This window comes from Cynocephalus volans, chromosome 7 (genome assembly GCF_027409185.1).
Source record: "Cynocephalus volans isolate mCynVol1 chromosome 7, mCynVol1.pri, whole genome shotgun sequence".
NCBI classification, from domain to species: domain Eukaryota; kingdom Metazoa; phylum Chordata; class Mammalia; order Dermoptera; family Cynocephalidae; genus Cynocephalus; species Cynocephalus volans.
Window position 1 is genome coordinate 144,655,312 of NC_084466.1, and position 18,601 is coordinate 144,673,912.

The 18,601-nt window shown below is 38.3% G+C and overlaps 1 pseudogene; it reads left to right on the top strand.

Moving 5' to 3' along the window:
* The window catches only part of LOC134381801 (transcription initiation factor IIA subunit 2-like), a 42,044-nt pseudogene extending 32,938 nt beyond the window's left edge, over positions 1-9,106 (top strand).
* The last annotated feature ends 9,495 nt before the right edge of the window (positions 9,107-18,601 follow it).

Sequence of the window (18,601 nt, forward strand, 5' to 3'; positions counted from 1 at the left end):
GAAGTTTAATGTAAGTAGACAAGAAATAATAATTGGCTGATAAAAGTGGACTTTACAAACAAATTGGGACAACAGTTAGCTCTACCATCTACTCTAGGGCCTTGCTGCTCCAAACCCAGACGGTGAAGAGCAGCATCTTCCTCACCTGGGAACTTGCTGGAAATACAGGATCTCAGCACCCAACCCCCACCCCGTGTACTGAATCAGAATCTGCATTTAATCAGAATCTGATTGATGTTCAGGAAATGTACATGCACAGTAAAGGTGGAGAAAGCCTGTCGATGGTATATACTGAGAGTTTAGCATAGGTCAAAGGAACAAGACCTCATTCTATAGTTAACCTAAATCTTACACCCCTTTCCATTAGTCCTCATGCTAAATGGTTTCTACTAACCTAAGAAATGTCAAAGAATAAAGTTTCACATTGAAGCATTAAAGCTAATCTAACATTTTTCTCTCTCAAATAAATTCTTCTCTAGATAATTAAAATGACATTGAAAGACTGTGAATAGTTTAATTTGTTTATCAAACGTAGTAAAGTTTGGCTCTTTAGTTGTACGTACATTTATGGGATAAATTTGTAATTGCTGATTGGTGAAAAGATACTGTCTCTGCTATCTCAGCCCACCCACATTGATAACAGTATTGGTATATAGACGTAATGTTTCTATATCAAAGAATGAAACATTCCTAATTTCTGTCCTTTCATTTCTATTTTTCATTTAACGGTGCTTACAGAAGAGGAAAATAAAACAAAAGAGTTGCAAAAGAAAGCAATTGTATATGCATTTTTCTGCCTATGCCCACTCTTTTATTCTCTAATTTGCTTTTTTGCATCTATTAAATGAATAATGTGCTCCTTTCATAGGACAGAATAATTCTTAAGGAGGGTATCCAGAGCAACTAAGTCACCTCTTGTTAGTAATACCAATGACTTAAACATACCATCACCATGATCATCATCAATGGCCAACATTTCTTGAGCCCTTAAAACATGCAGGGATCAATGTGAGGAGCCTTCCATATGTTCTCATTTAACATGCACTCTATCCCTTTGACTAGCCATTAGTATCCCCATTTTACAGATGAGGAAACTGAGGCTCAGAGGGGCTACATCACTTTCTCAAGGCCAAGACGAATGGGAAGAAAGTCCTTTCTGAAGTATGACTCTCTTTCTACAAACTCAAACCCCATGTCTATGACATGAAAATAATATCTGTGTGAGGTGGGGAGCAATAATTATCCACCTTTTTAGGTAAGAAAAACTGAGACACAGAGAATGAATGAACTATGTCAAGTCACTAACCTGAGACTTAGGTTGGAACTGGGCCCATTAGGATTCAGTACATTTTTCAAATGAAAGAGTTCTGCTGCTAGAAATACCAGTAATAATGCAATAGCATCAAAGAGATGGGGGGAAACCATATGCAACAGAAAGAAGGGTTCCTATTCAAGAAGCTTTGCATAACCAAACAAGGGCACTTCAAAATTTGATCTCTAGACTCAAAAGCTTACTAGAGCGTCAGATTCTTTGGCAAATCAGAACTTCCACATTTTTATTGCCCTTGTGCCATCACCTGTGGTAACTGTCCCTATCAACACACCTCAGCTAACATCCTACACAATATTACTTTTGCAGACCTGTGAATTTCTCCTAATTATAGCCTCCCTGACATCCCTTACTAGGTCTCTATCCAAGTCTGACAGCCAAATAGTTCAGAACTTGGCGAGATTAGTCGAAATCTTTCCTTGGAAGCCCCAGTGTCTACAGAAAGTCAAAGACACAGGTTTTAGGAACCTGTGATCAGGCTACTTGCCCAGACCCAGTGATGCCTTCCTCCTCCATCCCTGGAGAAAGCAGCCAGGAAAGAATCAGGACTTGTTGGCTAAAAATGCTGTGCTAGTTTACTAGGGTGGCTATAACGAAATACCATTGACTGGGCGGCTTAAACAACAGAAATGTATTCTCTCTCCATTCTGGAGGCTGGATGTCTGAGACCAAGATGTTGCAGGTTTGTTTTCTTCTAAGACCTCTCTCTCCTTGGCTTGCAGATGGCCACCATGTCTCGCTGTGTCCTCACACAGTCGTCCTTCATTGCATGCACATGTCTGGTCTCTCCCTCTCTTTCTCTCTGTACAAATTTCCCTCTTCTGATGGCACCAGTCATGCCGGATTAGGACCTATCCTAGTGACCCCTCTTAATTACCTCTTTATAGGCCCTATCTCCAAATACAGCCACATCTTGAGTTACTGAGAGTTAGGACTTCAACATACGGATTTGAGGGGGACACAATTCAGCTCATAACAGATGCCCATGGATCTTTTCATCTATTATCACTAAGTCCTGGGGCTGTGCGGAGGCTTCTGATTGAGGGTTCAGTAAGAACGGAATTCATTTAATCTGTCTCTCGCAGACTCGTGATTCTGGAGGAGGAAGGCAGAGAATGGAGTTCCAGCTCAGACACAAAATCCGCCCCTTCCCTTTGCTTTTCTGGTCTGTGGGATCAGAGGAAAACAATCCTCAGCCTCACTGTCACCAACACAAGCCATCTCCCTCCCTGCACCCCACTCATCACAGCGTTCGTAGGGTGGGTTTTTTTAAAATGTAAGTGGCACTTACTGAACAGTCTGAGTCAGAGACATGATTAGGGACTAAAAAGTATAAACTGGAATGAAGAATTCGAAGCTGGCAGCCTGCAAGGCCTCTCCTGCCCTGGGGCAAATGCTCCTGTGCTGCATGGTGATCGGTCCTCAGGAGCTGGCACTTGAATTCCCGGACAGCTGACCTGCCCAGCGGTAGTGGCAGGAGACGGAGCCAGCCTCCTGCAGCCCACTCAGCCCGGGGTGGTGGCACTGCAGATGCCAGTGAGTAGGACGGAGGAAAACCGGCCCGGCCCAACCTGTCAGGAGGTGCTCGCTCCAAACAGGGTGTGTGTAAACGGCTTCTAACAACAAATTCGACATTCTGGGTTTATAGGCATCCAAACCATGACTCAATCGAAACAGAGCAAGACCAGTGTGAGAGTGACATTTACTATTAAAAAGAAAACCCACACCCATCCTTCAGTCTAATAAACCCATTATTTTAGGTAGTCCTAATTTTCAGTCTTAGTAATTCAGTTATTCTTTACATCACCAGGTTTTAAGTGTGGTTCTCAAAACCTTTTCATATTAGTATAAAATTCCATAATCTTCCTTCAGGTTTTAAAAGATCATTTTGCCACTTCATTTGGTATGTAAGTGCTTTAAAGTAAAAATGATTTTAGATCAACATATTATTAAATATATTGAATATTATATTTTAGAGAACTCCTATACATGCAAAGCAACACGACTATAAAGGAAAATTACACCAGGAAAAAAAGGAAAGGAAAAATTAATCCCACAAATGGAAATCTCCTTATTAACCCTCTATTAATTCTTTAACACATATGAAGAAACAAATTAGAATCATCAAGATATTGAAGGAAAACAGAAACACAAAATGGGGCCAAGATAAATATACAAACGGATGATTCTAAACAAAATAAGATAATCTAAGCAACAAAAGAGGAGCTAAATACAAATTCAAATTGATATCCTCAAAGGTATTTCAGAACACATTGAATTCATGAAATAAAAATGAAAAAAAAAATAAAGGAGGAATGAAAGATAAAGAGAATTTGAAGAAATTAAAAATAATTATAAAAATCAAAAGAAATTTAGTAGACATCCAGAAAAAAGTCAAGGAAATCTCCTAGAGGTAGAGCAAAATAAAAAAGAGAGTGAAAATATGAAAAAAGAAATAAGAGAGAAGGAGAAGGTCCAACATCCATTTAATAAGAGTTCCAAAAAGAGAGAACAAGGCAGCCAGAGGAAAACAAAAGAGAGTTCTCCAGACCTGAAGGGAGACACAACTCTTCAGAATGAAAGAGCAAACCAAGTGCTGAGTGGGATAAGACCAGCAGCTAGCCAGATCCTGGGGGAATTTCAGAACTCTGAAAGCAGAGAAGATCTTAAAACCTATCAGAGGTCAAGTCAGGTTACCAAGAAGGGAAAAGGGCTCAGGCTACCATCAGAACTGGCAGGAACTCTGATGTCAGAAGACAATGAACGAAAGCCCTCCAAGTCTTAAGGAAAAACCAGCTTTGAATCTGGATATCTATAACAGGTCAATCAAGCATGTGGGAAAAATAAGAAATATTCAGACACGCAAGGATCTCATTTACCTCCCATGCACCCTTACTGAAAAAAGCTACGTGAAGACTGACTCAAACAGAAGGAAAAATTAATCCCCAAATAGAAACCTAAGATTCCAGGAAAATGTCAAATTATTTGGGGAATAAAATGGGATGCAAGGGAATCCCACCATGACAGTTCTGCAACAGTGAGTCCAAATTAGAACATGGTCAGAGGATTCCAAGAATACATCTTCAAGAAAGTAGATTTCACTCAAAAAGTTATGATTAAGAGGCTGAAAGGTCTTAGTGATGCTATTAATACATTCATTTTGCTCAGGCAAAAAAAAAAATTGGAATGAAAAGTTTTATGTAAATTAAAACTGTATAAGAAAATTATGGTCCAAATGTGAAGCAAACTAATGAGTAATACAATTGTGAGAAAAAAATTTTTTGGGAAAGGGCTCTTTGATGATGCTTTGATAACGCTTGAACCTTCTCTGACAGCAAGGCTGATTCAGTGCACAAAATAATTCCTTCACTACAGGTCCAATCACACCACCTACTTCTGCAGTAAGGAATATTTACATAATGTTAATGTTATAAATGTCTTCTATTGGTTCTCATCTCTAAAAACCAACCTATAATAAACAAAAAAGGATAAGAATTAGAAGATTTAAAATATATAAACCTCGACAATGTAAAAGTTAGGCATAGCTGATAGCAGTCAGAAGGTAGAAAATGTAGGTAGAAGAGAAGTGTGCTGGCGGGAGTGGTAATTTTCTTATTCTACATAATAGGGAGTCGGGAGATATTATCTAAAGTCAGATAAAAATAGCAGCATATTATTTAGAGTTATAGAGTAACTCTATATCAATAGTAGATTTAAAACTAATAAAACTCTGTAAATGAGTATTAAAGCTATTTAAGAGGAATTGTTGAAAGAACGATAAATACAAACATATTATTTAGAATTACAATAGTACCCACCAGAAATAAAAGACAAACTTTTAAAAACAGTTATATCTGCTATAAAAGGGCAGCACAAGGAATCCTTGTGGTGATGGAACTGTTCTGTATCTTGACTAAATTCATTGTCAATATACTGGTTGTGATATTGTATTATGTAATGTAAGATGTTACCCTGTTCCGTAACAGAATTAAGGAAAAATGTCATTTTAGTGACTCTATTTTTGATTCTAGCAAAGAATTCTACCAAGCAAATACATTTCTAAGTGCATAATGATAAGTTAATTCATTACTTATGAAGAATGCATTTGAGTACTAGGAATTACTTCTCTTATAAACTCTTATTGAGAATAGAATAGAGTGCTCCATACAGAACACTACAAATAATCACTGAGATAAATTAAGAAAACCTAAGTAAGTAGTGATATATACCATGTCTATGGATTATAAGTCTCAATATTAAGATCTTCATTTCCCTGAAATTAATTTATGAATTCAATGGAACCCCATAATATCCTCAACATATCTTTTTAAATGGAAGTTAACACACTGATTTAAAAACAGACATGAAAATGTAAAGGGCCTACAATTGCCAAAACAACCTTAAAAAAGAAAAATAAAGATGGAGGATTTACAGTATGTGATGTAAAGATTTTCTAGAAAGCTATGGTAATCAAGACAGCGTAGTACTGGCACAATGCAAGACAAATTGATCAACAAAACAGAATAGAAATTCCAGAAATAGATCCACACATAATTGATTAGTTGATTTTCTACAGAGGCCCCAATGCTATTCAATAAGGAAAGAAATCTTTTCAACAAATGGTGCTGGAACAACTGGATATCCATGTGGGGGGAAAAAACATTGAACTCAACCCCTACCTCACACCTCACACTAAAATTATTTTGAGATGAATCACAGACATAAACTTAAAATCTAAACCTATAAAGCTATTAGAAAATAACATAGAATACATTTGTTATCCTGAGGTTAGGTAAAGATTCTTTAAATAGGGTACAAATTTCATAAACCATAAAAATCAAGAAATTAAATTTCATCAACAAACACTTCTGTTAATCAAAACACCCTTTTAAGAAGATAAATAGGCAAACAGGCTGGTGAAAACAAAAACATTTGCAAAACATAAAGCAGACATAGAAGTTGTATTTAGGATATATTTTTAAAAACTAGAACTCAATAAGAAGAAAAACAACACAATTTTAAAATGGGGGAAAAAAGACTTGAACAGGCACTTCACAAAGGAAATATGCAAATGACTAATAAGCACATGAAAAAGTTCTCAAATAGTCATCAGGTAAATGCAAATTAAAACCACAATAAAACATTGCTATACCAAATGAAAATACCAAATGTCGGAGAGGATGTGAAACAACCAGAGCTCTAATACATTTCTAGTGAGAATATTAAATGGTACAACAGAGCATTGGGAAATGGTTTGGCATATTCTTATAAAGTTAAATATACACCTACCCTTTGACCCAGCAATTCTGCATCTAGATGTCTATCTAAGAGAAATGAAAACATAAATCCACAAAAAAGACTTTTCCAAGTATATTAAGAGCAGCTTTATTCATATTAGTAAAAAATTATAAACAACTCAAATTTACATCAAAAGAATGGATAATCAAATTGTAATATACCTATATAATGAAATATTACTCAGCAATAGAAAGGAATGAACTACAAGTTCCTATACATAGCAACATAGATGGATCACACAGATCTTACACTGAGTGAAAGAAGCCTTACACAAAACTGTACATAGTGTATGAGTCTTTTCGTCTGAAGTTCTAGAACTTGCAAATCTAATTAGAACAGTGGTTGTCTGGGGGTGAGAGGATTCACCGAGGGACACAAGGGAATTTCTGGGAATACAGAAATATTCAACATTGTGATAGAGGTGTGGGTGACATGGTGTATCCATTTGTAAAAATTCTATAGCCAAAATTTGTACATTTCAATTTATGTCCATTATACTTAAAAAATAACTGTTAAAAAATAATAGAATGGGTAGAAGTTTAGATAAAACTAGAATTGGCAGTGTCAATGGTGCTTGAAGCTGGGTGATGGGTATGTAAGGCTCATTATACTGTTTTGTTTATTTTTAATTATAGGAATCTTCAGATATATGCGAAGTAAAAAGTGTACTCTGAATTTTAACTCTGCACTATAGCAACATGATCAGATGTTTAGAATTTTAATATTTTGAGCTTAAAAATTCAACTGGCTGGTCTTTATTATTTTCATTTTTTCTTTTTGAATGTAAGCTAAAAAGTGAGACTTTGGTCTTCTATTTTCAAGCTTTTCTCTCTAAATTCCAGATTGCAAGTGAGGGAAGTCATTATTGCTATTAATCAAAAAGACAAACTGAAGATAATTGTTAATATGTTACCTTTTTAAAATATTGGCTTTTGAAATACCATAGATATTCCAATGAGTTATAGAAGAATTTTAATGAGATGAGCAAAACTTACAAATCTGATCAAGATCAACTTGAGAATAAGAATTTGCAGAATTTAAAATTTTTTAATGACAAAAATGATTCCCTTGTATTTTAACATAAGTGTTTTTTATGTTTCTTATCTTTATAACCACTGGTCTGTCATAACTATATGTTGAAAAATAGATGAGTAAGAACAAAAACATTTTAAAATAGCATAATGCTCAATATAGCTAGAATCATTCATATAAATAATAAATCAGCTCCACCAATCATAACACACTTTCACTTGTTTGCATTCAGAAGCTCTCAAACCATTTGTTCCTAAAAAGAAAAAATATTTAAATAATTATCTATTCATTGATTTTTTAAAAAAATTTATATCAGATACCATTATTGCTTTTAAATACAGGAACTTCAGGAGTACCTAGATGAATTAACTCAGGCATTTGTAACCCCTTAATAGAAAAATTCTGTCTAATCTATGCTGAGTAAAACTTAATAGTTATGATGCATGGAATAGCCTTGTTAGATACCATGAGTTTTACAACCTTAGAAATAAATAAACCAAATAAAATTATGTATGTTCCTTCAGTCTGGATGGCCTTCATACTCCTTCACAGACATGCTCTCCATCCATTGATCAAAAGAATTTTTCTCACCTTCAACACTCAGCTCAAAGGCTTGAATCTCTTGAATCTTCCTTGAATCCCTTCAATCCAGTCTGAATTCATTCCTCTACCCTCTGCTGCTACAGCAGTTTATCTAATCTTGACTACAGCACACTTGCCTTATAGGATTACTTGTCTGTGTGTCTGCCTTCCATCAGGTCTATGTTTTTAGTAGTGGTGAAAGAAGTGGTAGGTATTATTGTACCCATTTTATGGATAAGACACCAGAGACTGAGAAAGGTGAAATAACTTCCCCTAAGGTCCCCTAAGTGGCAGCACCAGGATCACAGGACAAGCTGTCTGCTTCTCCAGCACATGCTCTTAAAGACCGCAAATTACACTGCCGTCCAAAACACCTGAGCAGTGGTTTCTGCGGCAGGGGTGGCTGGGGAGGTAGCCCCCTCCTGCCAGCCTCCCAGCCTCGTAGCTCCTGTCCCTCTGCGGCGGGAAGCACCTTCCCCACAGGACATCAGTGCAAACCTGAATAGGAAAAACAATTTCTTCCTCCTAAGCTCTGGCATGTCAGCTATACAGAAACACCGCTATGGGAAACAAGTCTTCAGGAGAGCCTGGGTGAGTCCACACAGTCTCAGCAGATCACCCCAACTTGCCCTTCAAGTTCTCCTTCAGTTTGGTCAGACTACAAATTCAGCACTGGCTCAGAGGGTCAGGAGCAGAGTCAATTTCAGGGGCTCTCTAAATATGTACAGATTCTGCAATAATGTGTGGACTTGTGTATTGAATGATGTTGAATTCGGAGAGGTCACAGGATTCAATATTCAAGAAGATAAAGTGAAAATCATAGCCTGTGATGGTAAAAATACTGGCTCCAATACTACTGAATGAATACCAGAAAAAAGGCTTTTTTATGTCATCTTCTGTTATTATTCACTGCTCTTTGAAGAGAAGCATAGAAGAGACTTTTTAAAAATTTATTCCAGCATTTCTGAAATGATAACACCATGCTATACTATCAGAGAATTCCAGTAGAAAGAAGCGTGTAACTCTGCAGCCTCTTACATTACCTTTATTATACAGCATGAAAAAACATAACTTGTTTTTTAATGACAAATCAAAAGTTGTTGCCTTCCTAAGAACATCCTTTAATAAACTTATTTTGAAACTCAAGAAAAAAAAGAAAAAAAGAGAAAAGGAAAAGGAAAAAGAAACACCTGAGGTTCAGAGCTCATCATCGCCACTGCACCTGTGCTGTGCTTCACACGTCACATGTTCTATAAATGCTTGCTGAACTTGGTCTTCATTTACATTACGTACTGTGAGAATACGATATACAGTTAAAACCATTTATCAGCTCATTCATTTGAACAGAGCCCAAATGGGTCCCAAACACAGGCTGGGGGCACGGTCCACCACCACCCTCTACTGGAGAATCAGTTTCTCACATGAAACTTCACGGCTTCTCGCTAGAAGTGAGTTTGACTCCTTCTTAGAGTCGATGTACACACTAAATCTCTATCCCTGGAGAAATCTGTGGATTCTTTTTGTAGAAATAGTATGCAAAGTGTACATTCACATGCTCAGGAGAACCAGAAAAAAAGATATTGGATATATGCTAAGCACACTTTTGATCGGTGTGGTTAGATCAGCAAGGAGTGACTTTTTTGAATAATATGGAGAAACTGTGCCTAAATTCAGGCTGCCACCTGCCAGCATAATTTATTTGCATTTCTGTGGCTAGGCTTTTCTAGTTACTCAGTGATTGGAATCATCTCTCTCTCTCTCTCTCTTTCTCTCTGACACACACACACACACACACACACACACACACGCATGCTCTTACAATGTTACATCTGTGAGGTATCTTGAACAAGAGCTTAAATCGTTACTATATAAACTATAAAAAAGTAACTGTATAGTGTTTCTTAGTAGAATTTTTCATAAATGGGGATTATCTATAAATTTGTTTTGGCCAACTACTAAGCCAGAATTTAGTGTGAGCATTACATACTGGCAGAGATTTCCTAATGCCTGGTTTCAAGCTTCCCTTAAATTGGTTAGAGCTCATTTATGTTTCATGTCATTTTCTACGAAGTGATTCATAGCCAAAGCATACCTTTGGTCATTCTGAGAGGGAGAAAAGCTTAAATGAGCAGGGCAGGTCAGTCTCTCCCTTCCTGAGTGGCTGTGGAGTCCAAGGTCTTTTCCCTGGTACGCCTGAGAATGTGAAAGTCCACTTTGTTATATAGGCTATTGTACAAAGAGAATCCAGATTGTTTCCAAGGATAAAGATTTAGTGGCTCATTGACTGATGAAGTAGACAAGCCCAATTTCAGTACATTCTGATCGCCAAAGACAAATTCATGAACAGTTCATAAGCTGATGTGGAAAAGCTGCTTTACAATTCTTTTCATGTATACCAGGCTTGAGACATTTTCAAAGGACTGGGTAGTTGTGCCAAAAATTTCCAAAATCATGCCAGTACCTTATACAACACAGTGAGGTAGTAAGAAGAAGTTCGAGTTTTCCTTTATCACTGCCATTAGATCAAGTTCTTAGAATAAATACATGCAGAATCAGCTCAATGAGTGGCCTGAGAAGTGTCTGGTCCATGCCACGACCTCTACATAGAAATGCGCTTAAACCATATTAGATACCAGGATATTTGTGCTCATGCTCAAGCCTTCTAGGAAACAGCATAGCAATTTTTTCAATGCTAAACTTCAACAGTAGGAAGAATTCTAACTTGACTGGAACCAACCCTTGTGAGCCATGTTATAAGCAGTTACTAAAATGTAGTTTATTGACAAAGACTTGAGATTAGCATACAAATTCCACAATAATTACTGGATATCATTTCATACCCCAAATTCAGATGTGGGCATCCATGGAAATCCTGACATGGTCCATGAGGGGATAGCCACCTAGGAGCAGGATGCAAATTAAGAGGGTAATAAGGCAAAGCACTTTGCAACTGCAGGGAATGTTCTGAAAACCATTGTTTGCAGAGGTTGGACCTAATCGTTAAGGATAAAGGAAAAGGGAACTGGAGATGGTTTGGGGATAAGCAAACACAGGAGACGGATAGAAAAAATATATATGAAGTCATTCATTTAACAAAAAGTTACTCAGACCCTTGACGAAAAAGGCTGAGCACCTTGATATGCACAAAAATTAAAGCGATCTCTAAAATTGAGTGCAATGCTAGCACAGAAAAGTTTTAAAAAATGTAGCCAAGATATCTTCCAAAGAAAGTTATTTAGGATATCATTTTAATTATATAGGTAGCCTCAATACTGAAAATCTTAACAAAAAGTTTAAAATTTTATGAAATATCTTGTTATATGTGCAGAAAACTACAATGCAAGGACAGGGCTATGGGTGATGGAGTGGGGGTGTGGATTATTAAATTGCTTCATACATTTCATTTGGGTTATTTCCCAAGACAAATCGCCAACAGATCAGAGTTACCCTGAAACCTCTAATACAAGGCAGTCATCATTCTTACCCGGAAGGACTGAATCCATTTAAAAATCACCAAGTCAAACTCAGTTCTTTAAACCTAAATCTCAAGTATAAGACTAAAATCCTTCTTGATGCTGATCTCAGAATCTGATAATCAATCAACAATAATCTGTTGACTGCTATGTAAAAAATAATAATATATAATTAGATCAGAGAAGAGGAAAACTACATACAAATGAGTACAGAGGCCAAATGATTAAGAAGCTTCTCGGAATTCAATTGATTTAGGCACAAGCCCTCTTTGTAGGACAGACTTTATATTGTTAAACAATATCGTATTAGCTGGAGTAGGACTAGCTCAGTCATCAATCAATTGTCAAAATTTTGTGGGATACCCTTACCAACAAATAAATCCTAAACTATGAGTTATTCTCACAAATGTCCACTGGCAATAATGATACCAAAACTGAACCTGAGAAACAGTCCATAATGTCGGAAGCACAAACGAGAAGTAATTACAAATTCCAACACCTAATGATTTTTCCCCCAGAGGGATATGCCAGGTATAGCTTATAGTCTAAGGAAGGAAAGAGAACTATTTCTTTCGACACTAATGTAATGAAGACCGAGACTAAAGACATCCCAGGCAACTGCTGAATTAAGATAAGTGGAAGATTAGCAGAAGCTGGGTTATGAGAAATAAACTTTGGGGGCAATATTTTCCTAAACGCAGAGAAATTGTTCTGTTGTTTGACTTGTTACAACCCCCAAGGGGTTTCATTATCTTAACTCTCATACATTATAAAAGAACAGCCTGCTACTGTGATTCATTATGTTTCAGTTTTGTTCAACTTAAAAAAAAATTTTTTTAAACCCTGCCAGTCCTGTCGAAAACCAAAACAACCTCTCCCTAAGCTTCCAGGAAGCCTTTAAGGCATCATTAATAAATTTTCAGGCATACAGAATGGCATGTTATAGACCAGCACTGTGGACAGAAATAGAATGCGAGCCACCTATGTAATTAAAATTTTTCTAATAACCACATTTAAAAAGTAAAAGGAAACAGGTGAAATTAATTTTAACAATTATTTGACTTAACACATTATATCAAAAATCCTATCATTTCAAAAGTGCTCAATGGTCACAGGTGCCTAGTGGCCACCATATGGACAGCACAATTAGAGACCATCCTGTCCCAGAGTTCTCCACTTAGAATTGGGTTAGGTTTGGTTTTTAATGACAAATTTACTGAATCACTCATCCCACTGCCCTGAGCTTCCTGAACACTAGTCACTAGAAACTAATTACCAACAGTTTTCAATGTTCTACTAAAGCCTTTTTGCTAATTGCTGTTTTTCAAAGCCTGTTCTGGTGGCAGGTCTTTATTTTTTTACATGTGGTGATGCAGAAAAACATGTGCAGCTCAACAGTGTTGATGATGGAAAAACCTTATTAAAACCTCCCTTAGTCAGTAAGGAAAAGGGCATTTGAAAAAGGGACATGCATGAGAAAGGTGGCAAGAGCGAAACGCATGCCGAGCTGTCTACAGATAAAGTGAGGCAGCCACGGGCACGTTCTACAACAGAACATCCTCGACAGGCGCCACTCCATGGCCATGAATGTGATGGCAAGCAGCTGTGCCCTCCAAAGGCCACCACAAAAGCTCCTGGCCAAGGAAATCCAGTGCTATTTCCCTGCAACTGCTTCCTCCTCCCTGTCGCGTCCTCTCTCCGGGCTCTGTCTGCCACAGAAACACTGCCTCACCAAGCATGAGGAAAACGACAGGGACCCTCCTTTCATGGGACCCCAAAACTACATGGGGATGGTTACTGCAGGCAGTAGTGACACCCATGAAAATAAATAGCGTGTTTCTGGTGAGAAAAAAAGGGCGGGGGGGGGGTAGAGGAAATAAAGTGGAGAGAATGAGAAGGAAAAGAACAAAAAAATAATGTTAAAAAGAGGTGTTTATTCTCCCCCTCCATTTGGGAAAGAAAAGAAAGGAAAGAAGAGGAGGGAAAGAGAGAGGAGGGGAAGAGAGGGGAAGGGGAGGAGAGAAAGTAACCAACTGAAGTAAAAGTCCACCTGTCAGAAAAGTCAATTCCAGGGCCGAGCCCGTGGCGCACTTGGTAGAGTGCGGCGCTGGGAGCACTGCAATGCTCCCGCCGTGGGTTCGGATCCTATATATAGGACTGGCCGGTGCACTCACTGGCTGAGTGCCGGTCACGAAAAGGACAAAAAAAAAAAAAAAAAGAAAAAGAAAAGTCAATTCCAGGTGATGAAATCTGAGGTCAGTCTGTTCATGCTTGAGTGAGAGCAGATGAACTTTCCACGAAACTGATGATGCTTAAGCTTCAGAGACATTGACTTGCAAGGACCCCTTTTGAAGACCTGGAAAAAGTCCTAATATTTATTCACATGGCCATATGTCTGTAAAATGTGTACCAAAAAAGATATTTCAATCACAATCTTTTAAGACTATCGTGTCTTTCCATTTTGACCTCCCCTCTCAAGGGTCAGCATTGGAGTGCCACTGGTATTGGTACTTTTGGAAGACAGGTATTTTTTAAGAATCTGGCTATGGGGAAGTTGAATCAGAGATAGAATTAGCTTGGGGTTTCATGGAATATATGCATGGGGTTCGTGGTCACTTCCATGTATAGTTATTGCTGCTATTGCGAAGTGTTGAAATGATTTCCAGGAACACTTCTGCTATTTACATATGCTGGCTCACATAGAATCATGACATGAAAATGTAAAACCAGAGGCCATGCCATGATGAGAATGTGTCCCACAATATCCAGCACTGGAGTTATGGGAGTAGTAGAAGAGAAACGAGGTTTGAATTGTGCAAAGCAGAAAGCTTGTCTGTGGGGAAATCTTTCAACCATCAGACCTGTAAAGTCAGAAGCAGAGGATTCAGTTTTCATCAACAGCTAGTCAAAATGGAAGTTCTCTCCTGCCATAAATATGTTTAACAAGGAAATAGGCATAATTATAAGTGTGAAATAGAAATTATCAAAATTCTTATATCTGTAGACCCAAAACCATAGGAGTACACCTGTGTGCGAAATTGCTTGTTTTATGTACACCAGTTACCAATAATAAAAAATAAACTTCAATAAACTATGCTTGAGAAAAGATTAAAGGATCTTTCTTTTATTCTATATAGAAAATATTACAAAACTGTTGTATGAAGAGGCAATCAGGGAGTAGGCTGTCAAAAACGTGGAAGGGAAAGTATTATAAAGGTATGTCATAACATGTTTATTAATTGACTGCCTGTTATTTTTATGTATTTTATGATATTTGGTAATTGTCACTTTTATTTTATTTATTTTTATTTTTTAATTTTTTTAAAAAGATGACCGGTAAGGGGATCTTAACCCTTGACTTGGTGTTGTCAGCACCACGCTCAGCCAGTGAGCAAACCAGCCATCCCTATATGGGATCCGAACCCGTGGCCTGGGTGTTATCAGCACCGCATTCTCCCGAGTGAGCCACAGGCTGGCCCTGGAAATTGTCACTTTTAAAATATTGTAATTCATTGTAATTTTTACCTTTCTGAATGAATATTCACTTTTATACCTAATTTTGTATTTATAATTTATTATTCTTTTTCCTAAAGAGGGCTCCCCAAATTATATAAGCTTCAGGTTCCGCAAAACCTGGATGTCCTCCTAATTAGCAATTAAATAACTACAAATACCACTGTCCCCACCATGTGCACAAATATACACGCACACTCATGCACACAAATTTACTTGAGCAAGAAGAATTGTCATGTGAGTAAAATCTGTGGTTCTCTATCATGAATGGTTTACCCAAGTCAAGGGTACCCACTGGACTTTCCAGCCACTTTCATGGATTCAACTGCCCATAGATTCAGAGTCAGAGTGAACTCAGCAGGGCTTTGGCAACCATCAGACTTGTATTATAATGCAGTGTTGACAGAACACATATTTTAGCTTTCAGAAAGAAATATTTGCACAGTAAGTGTTTGTATTCCATTACATTGCTAGAAAAGGTGAGGCTTCTAAATATTTGCTCATCCCTCACTCACTTCAAAATTCCAAAGACATCTGATATGGCCCAATCAAAGATGAACTTTAGGCTTATACCTGTTTATATGTGGGTCTGAGAAGGCCAGTCCATGCTTAGGACACTATTCAGATATTCCTGCTACTTTTTGTGGTCTGTAGTCTACATGGCCTGACTCTGTCTGAGGATCTACATTTTCCCCTATCCCAAAGACAGCAATAGAAAAAGTCATCTTACTTCTGGTTGTTACATGCAAGGCAATGGCTACCGCTGTCCAGACCCCCCATTAGAAATTCAGCTTCACTAAGGTTTTTCGTCATTTTCTTTTGCTGGTTGTTTGCAGTCATCCCCCTACCACTTACCATGAGCCCCTCTGCTGCTATCGAATGGCTTTTATAGGGTAATGGGTATTCCAGAGTTTCTTCATCCATAACCTTTCCCTGACCTTTAATGTTCAGTTTCCATGGTGACAGTATTAAGACCACTGAGGAGCCAAGTGTAAAGCTTAGGATAGACCCAAGTTATCACAGTTACAGATTCCACTCTAAGACCAGGAGTGGCCACTCTCATACTAGACCTGCATATCAGGCAGGGTCTTGGCAGGAAACAGATGGAACATTCAAACTGGAGAATTTGAAAAATGTTTAACACACGGGATAATTACGAAGGTGTGGTAAGGGTTTAGGTAAACCCACCAGGGACATGCACTGCCCTGAGGCCAGCAACAGAGGGGAGCCATTGCTACCCCTAGGCCTAAAGAGGCAAGAGGTAGAGTAGATGCTAGAATCTGAAGTTGGCAGCTGAATGGAGAGGGCTGCTTGTCAGGACCTGTGGCCTTCAATAGATGACAGTCAACCAATGGTGACCTGGAGGAGGAGTCAGCATAGTAAACACCCCAACCACATTCTCCTCCTACCCTCAGATCTCCTGCCAGCGCTCCCCAGAGGCTGGACCCAACTCGAAGCAGAAGTCAAAGGAGCCATTGCTGCAGCCATGGAGGTTTGTCTCCAGGAGCACAGAGCAGGGCAAAGGGCCGAAAGTGGGGTCGGAGGAGCACGTCCTGCCTGTAGCTCTTCAAGATGAGTGGGAAAATGTTTTCATTATGAAGTGCATTAATGCTATAATTAAAAACAATAGTAGTTCCTTCATAAGGCCTAGAAATTACAATGTAGAGATATAAGATGATTTTCAAACCAACATAATAAATGCATCACACAAGAAATTTAAGAACAAAAAGACTGAACCCTATTACGGGCTACACTCAGATTTGCTACGCTTAACCAAGGCTACCTTCTATTTACCAGGCTCCCCAATGTCATGCTGGCTTTCTTGGTTTTCCACTTTACTGTCACCATATTGTGAGACCCACGTGCTAAGTAAACAGAAGAAGTAGATGACAGTTCCCAATCTGATGCCACCAGTGAAAACTTTTAGTGGTGTGTGGAACAGCCTGGTGTGATGGTCTATGACATAGGAATATCTGGGGCTTTTTGGGTAGTGTTGAACCTGCAAAACTGTCAGTGATTTTGTATAAGTACTTCTTACTGATTACAAATAAAACCCAACAGCCATGGATTGCCCCCTTCCCTACAGTTCCATCCATTAATGAGAAACACATCTTCTTGCCCAGTTGTTTCTATGACACAGCTAGGCAGATATCTGGCTCATGATTTAATAAGGAACAGGAGAGTAACTCAGGGGACATTATCCTGGTATAAGAAAATGCCTGGGAAGAAGGAAGCCAATTCTCACCACATTGTCTTCTTCCCAGGACACATGTGTTACTTGCCAAGAATGGCAGAAGAGCTGAGGTAAGGTCTTTGCTCAGGACAATCACCTTCAGAGGGAAAGGCCAAGATCCCACTAAAGTCTCTGGCATCTGGGGATCCATGTTCCCAAGAGACAGGAAGAGGGCAGAGGGGACAAATAGCATTGTTTTTAAGTATCCAGTAATAAGATCTGGCAATAAACTGTACATCCCAGAGAAATCAGAACTAAGTGCAAGAGGAAAAGAAAGGGAAAATAAAAAAACAGGATTGTCAGGAAGCTATCTCTCGGTGTTGTTCTTACCCAGTGAAGGGAGTTAAAAGGCTTCTAACACCACGTTTCCTACCACTGGTATTTACTTAGAGAAAGCATAACATTTTCATTTGTGCTGGTCTTTTTTTAGAAATAGCAAATAACTTTCAGGGAGTTATAACTTGCTTCTGGTTTCAATGGCCAGCTTCATTCAACTGCCATTTCCATGCAAGGGGCAGCCTTTAAGAAAATGTCACTCCTTTTAGTAAAAGAATAATAAAAACAGTGAGGAATTCACATACATCTTTGTCTAGATGCAAACAATGGTAAGTGATAAATATCACTGTTGCCAAGTACATTTCGTGTCTCTTTGCTTAAAAAACTTACACAATAGATTAACAGCTAATAGGGGACCAAATGAGACAAAAACAGGAAGCCAACTTCAACCTAGTCTGTGTTAACTGCATTCTGTCCTGGGAAGGTGCTGAATTTACAGGGTCTGCACACCAACTTGGACTTGAAAATCATCTTCCAGAAATGCCTAGAGAGGAACAGCAATAAACATAATCAGCCCTCACATCTTACTTTCTAGAACATCCTTCTCAAAAGAGCACTCTTTGAAGTCACCCTTCTATGCTGCTTATCCTAAAATTGAGTGCCTTCTCTTCCTGTTTATTAATCATAGGGTTGGAACTGTTTTTTTTAAATTAACTTCATTTAGCTCAGGAATTCATCCATTGGGGACCTCTGGCTTCCCACCTCATTTTACAGATGAGAAAACTGAAGTTCACTGAGCTTAAGTGACTTGCTGCCAAACAGACAGCTAATCAAATCGAGATCACAATGCAGGTCTTTGGACAT